This window comes from Penaeus monodon, chromosome 40 (genome assembly GCF_015228065.2).
Source record: "Penaeus monodon isolate SGIC_2016 chromosome 40, NSTDA_Pmon_1, whole genome shotgun sequence".
Classification (NCBI taxonomy): domain Eukaryota; kingdom Metazoa; phylum Arthropoda; class Malacostraca; order Decapoda; family Penaeidae; genus Penaeus; species Penaeus monodon.
In genome coordinates this window covers 11,058,036-11,064,058 of record NC_051425.1, presented here as the reverse complement: position 1 = coordinate 11,064,058, position 6,023 = coordinate 11,058,036, and positions in this window count along the sequence as shown.

Below are 6,023 nucleotides of genomic sequence, written 5' to 3'. Positions count from 1 at the left end.
TATAAACCCAAATTTACAACCCAAACCACCCCAAATTTTTCCATGACAGAGACCCCATTACCCCCCCCGGAAAATGTTTACTTTTACTCTTTGCGAAATTGGGAAAAAGAAGTTAGGAAAGGGGGAAGCTCCTTATCCTTCCTTTTTCCTTCATGGAATTTTTACCCTTTTAATAAAGTGGGTACCCTCCCTCAAGACATGCCCCAGTGCACTAACTAGCTGCTTGTGCAAACTATTAGAGCGAATGGCGAACTTTTGCTTAATGTGGTATCTTGAATCTCACAATCTTCTCTCTCCTTCCCAATTTGGTTTTTGCTGTGCCAGAAGCACAGCTGACCCCCCCTTGTTCATTTTGAGACATGTATTACATTGTATTTGCATGCCCATGAATCTGTACTAGCTATATTTTTTGATTTAGAAAAAGCATGTGATACAACATGGCGGTTTCATATTCTCCAACAATTGTCCTCTATAGGCATACGTGGAAACATGGGTGTCTTCATAAAGTTCTTGCTCTCTCAATGCACTTTCCAGGTCAAAATTGCCTCTGCTACATCATCATTTTTGTTTCCTCAAATTGAAGGCAGTGTGCTCAGTACCACTTTATTCCTTCTTGTTTGTTAAGGATATTGTCTCGGTTTTACTCCAGGAGCCTGGTCATCACTATATGTTGATGATTTAACTATCTATGTCTCTGGCACATCCAAAATAATTTCTTCAATCTGGGAATCTCATCATTTTTTCCTTGGGCCACAAACCTTGGCTTCTGCTTTTCTACCTCTAAATCTTTCTCCATCCTTTTCTCTTGCTCACGTGTAGGTCCCCTACCCCCACTCTTCATATATGGCACTCCACTCCAATTTTGTTCCTCTGGCAAATTCCTAGGTGTCATTTTTGACTCCAAACTGTCTTGGCGAGACCATATTCTAAACATTAAAGAAAAAGCTTTCTGCTGCCTTTGAATTTTAAAAACTCTATCCCATGTATCATGGGGCTTGTATTGCAAAACTCTCCTTCATCTTCATGTTACTTTGATCCTCTCCACTCTTGATTATGGATGCCATATCTACTCCTCTGCCTCAACTTTTCTGCTTGCCCATCTTGATACAATCCATCACTGTGGTCTTTGCTTAGCACTAGGCGCCTTTTGCTCCTCTCCAGTTGAGAGCCTGTACACTGACTGAATCAGGCATACCATCTCTATCTCGATGTTGTGCCGTTTTCTCTCTCCGATGATATGTTTGATTCCACCAACTTTCCCTCACTAAACTAACTAACAATCCCACAATCCCTACTTCTTACCTTAGCTTCATCAATCTCCACGTTACCTTCTCATCCCCCTCCTCCTTTCTCTACTTTCAGGGGATACCCTCCTCCTCCTCCCTCCCATTCCCCTTTCCCCCATCTCCAACCTCTCCCGTTCTCTGTCCATTCTGTCCATCCCTCCAGGGCTTATACCTTGCCCCCATATTTGCTCTTTGTTTTCCTGACCCACCAAAATCAAATATCCCTCCTACTGTCCTTCTCACCCTTTTCCCTTTGACCATGTCTCCACTCATTGCTCTATTATTCATGTTTTACTGAGGGCTCCAAATCCACCTCTGGTGCTGGTTTTGCAGTAATAATTTTCCCCAACTTGTACTTTCAAATACTCCCTTCCTCCTGAATCCAGTTTTCCATTAGTACAGAAATGTATGCATCGTATTTGCTCATAACACATGTACTTATCTCCTCTTGGTCTTTTTTCAGTTTTTACAGACTCCTGTAAGTCAATACACACCACCAAGCCCCTTGTTTTGTAAGATCCAGAAAATGTTTGTTCTATGTGTCCACATGCCATAAAAGAAAAAAATTTGCTTGGTGGCCAGCCATGTTTGAATCCCGGCAACAAATGGGTGAAAACAATAGCACGTCATGCTGCTATGTCCACATCATACTAACCATGCTTCTCAAAGTAACCCAGCCATGGATTATTGCCCACACTTTAATATCTTGTTGTATAATTGATGGCAAGTTTTTGGTTCAAGCCTCTGCTTTAAAAAATTAAATTTTGTAAAAACTACCCAATTTCCCTTCCGGGTTTAGTCCTTTTTTCATTGGAACAGATTTTTGGGGGACTGCGTTGCCCGCTTATCATTGGCCAAACAACCTGTCGAAACCCTCCTCCTATCTAAATTGTCACTATATAAATTTACCCCTTTAAATGTTCCTTATGTAATTTTTCCCCTTTTAAAAATCTACCCCCCCCCTATTTTTTTCCCCGGGTTTCTCCTACCCCAATCCTCCCTTCACTGACCACCCAAAAACCTTCAGACTTTCCTTACAGAATCCCACACTTTTCTGCTTCAACAACATATTCTTTTGCTAAAAATGCATACATACCCTTTCATCTAATTTTTTAATAAATTTTTGGGTTACCACACCTGACCCAAAACCCTTTTTTCATCCCCAATTCTTTTGCCAGCTTGGGGCCCCAACTCAATAACTAATCAATCAATAAATAAATCATAAAACAATCAACCCCCCTTTCCCCTTTAACATTAACTTTTAGTTACATGACTTAGATGTCTAGCAACCTTTAATTTTCTTTTAACCATTAACCATTCTCACGGTTTACTTGAAAAGAAAAAAAAAAAGAAAGCATGTATGGGTTAGTTTCTTTTTTTGGTTGTTTTTAATAAATGTAAAATACAGAAGTATGAAAAAATAAAAAATGTGGAAATTAAAAAAAAAACACAAAGGACCAACCGAATGGAAAATAATGAAAATACAAAAAAAATAATAAAAAGGTCAAACTAACAGGAACCAAAATTAAATTTGAATAAAAACAAACATAAAATAGAGAGGGTTTAGCATTTTTTAAAAAATTTGTGATGACTGTTAAAAGGGAAAACCCCCTCAAAGTAAAAAAAATTTTTAATTGTGTAGACCCCGTGCCCCAAATTTGAAAAAAAAATTTAAGAGGGGCTTTTGAAATTTTTTGGGAAATTTAGAAAAAAAAAAAAAAGCCCGGGGTTGATGTACTAGTAGAAAGTAGAATTTAAAACGGGGGGAAAATTTGGGGGGTAGGTGCTGCTTTCCTTGATGAGGGAGTTTGGCTGGCCCACGACACGTCTATCGGGGGGTTACCTTTTGGTCACAAAACCCCTTACAAGGGCCCCAAATGTGTTGATGTTTAAAATTTGGCGACATTTTTTAATTTTTCCCTTTTGGGACGGGCCCCCCCTTTGGGGGAGGAAAAGTAGGCTCATTTTTTTTAATTTTAGTTTTGGCTGTTTAACTGTTTATTGGGCATTCTGGGGAAATTGATTTTTTTTGTTGGCCAAGTTGGTTGGGGTTTTATTTTTTTTGAGGGAAAAAAGTTAGGTATTTTGGCCAGGGTTTGGCCCCAACTTGAAATTGACAAGTTTTAATAGATGATACAGGGATACCCAGTGATTTGTTTTTTTTTGGGTTTGGGGGTGGGGGTACATTGTAAAAAAATCATTTTTTATCAAATAAGTTTTTTTTTATTTCAAGGGTTAAAGGGTTATTTAAATATTTGTGAATAAAAAGAATTGTACATTTAAAAGTAAATACAAACTGTGTTTTTTTTTGACAAAAAAAGTTACCCGAAATTGAACTCCGAAGGGGGTCCCCACGTGTGTTTACTTTTAATGTTTAAAATTTTTGTCCAGATTGATTTAAAAATTTTAAAATAATTGGTAACATGTGTATTTTTTGTTTTAAATTTATCATTTTTTTTTCCTTAGTGTTGCTTCTAGTAATTTTTTCCAACCCTTTTAAACGTATATGAAATTAAAATGTAATATAGGGGGTAACAGTGAAGGGATAAAAATATTTATGTTTTTTAACGGTCATGGAATTATTTTTTGTAGAATTGAGCCCTTGTAATTGTACCTGCAGGCCTTTTTTTATATATATAGATGTCTGGTTTATATTGGGATATGTATGTATTAGATACTACCTACATATGTATATTTTGTATATAGAATTTTACAAAACAAATGTATTGTATTTTTATTTTAGATATCCTCATACATATGTATATGTATGTTATTTTAAAAATATCAAATACATATGTTATGTTTTGTTTAGATATCTACATACATATGTATAGTAGGTTATAGATATTCTAAAATGTGTAATGTATAATAAATGGTGTAATAGTATCTACATATAATTATATGTATGTATATGATTCTACATATATTGTGTATGTATGTATAGATATCATTATATATGTGATGTATGTGTAATATATGTATGTATAAATGTGTATATATACAATTATGTATACAATATATGTATATATGGAAGCTGGGACCATCCGTACTCATCAAAGCTCACCATAAAACTGCAACTATACATGCTGTGACCACGTGGCTCAGACATGAACCACCGTTAAAGGGAAAAAAGATACATTGTGTATACTATATATGTAATATATGTGTACATATATATGATATATAATGTGTATACTATATATGTTTATAATATGTTATCATATTATATATACATATGTGTATATTTATTTATACAATGTGTAAATTTATGTATATATCATGGGTATACATATATTTATTAATGTGTTACATATATGTATATATACATATGTTATACATATATATACACATTACTATGTTATACAATATACATTATACTATGTGAATATTATATACACTATATACATGTGTATAATATATAAACCATATCACATATTTGTGTATACATATATTATAACACATATAACACATATACATTGTTATAATATATATAACATATTACATAGTGTATATATTTATAACCAAAATTTTACATTGTAACTTATTATACACTATACATATGTTGTGTTACTATATATATATACCATATATACATATGTTGTGTATACATATATATATATACACATATATACATATGTTGTGTATATAGTTTTATATATTATAGAATTACATAGTGGTGTATACATATATATTATATATATACAGTATTACATATATTGTGGGTATACATATATAATATAACTAGATACATATGTGTGTATACTATATTATATTAAAACACATATATTACAATTTTTTTGTATATATATATATATAACACAATAATTTTACATATGTTGTGTATAACCCACATATTATATATACACATTATATACTATTTTTGTGTATACATATATTATAAAATAATAAAACCCTATATAACAGGGTGTGTATACATATATTATATATTATACACATATATACTTTAATGTGTGTTTTACTATATTATATATACATATATAATTGTTGTGTAACATATATATATATATATATACACATATATACATATGTTGTGTATACATATATATATATATATACACATATATACATATGTTGTGTATACATATATATATATATACACATATATACATATGTTGTGTTATACATATATATATATACACATATATACATATGTTGTGTATACATATATATATATATACACATATATACATATGTGTATACATATATATACATATATAACATGATAATGTTCCAATGCAAGTTATTGAACTTAATAAAAAAAAAAAAAAACTATTTGTATTGGGAGCACTTGACAGTAATGAGAATACTTAACCCCAAAAAATACTTTATATTTTTTTCTTACCCAGTTATATAATTGTGGTGTTGTTTGTGAAGTGTACTCTCTGATTGCATAAAATAATGCTTTTTCATTCTTTATTTAGCAAATAAGTGTGGTACCTAATAATAATCACATATCTTTGGTTTGTTCCCAATCTTGAAATCAGAGTGCTCAAAGCATAGGTGACCCAGTTGCACATTTGGGAATGTAAATGACATTTGTGTTTGTACAGGATGCATGACATGTGATGATAGTGATGAGAATATTTTTGTTAGCAATTAAAAAGTAAAATATTTTTAATGTTAATTGTGAGTGAACATGATAATGCATAATTTTTTTTATATCAAAACCAAAAATCTTTGTTTATAAATATGTATTGGATTAGCAAAATCATTTTT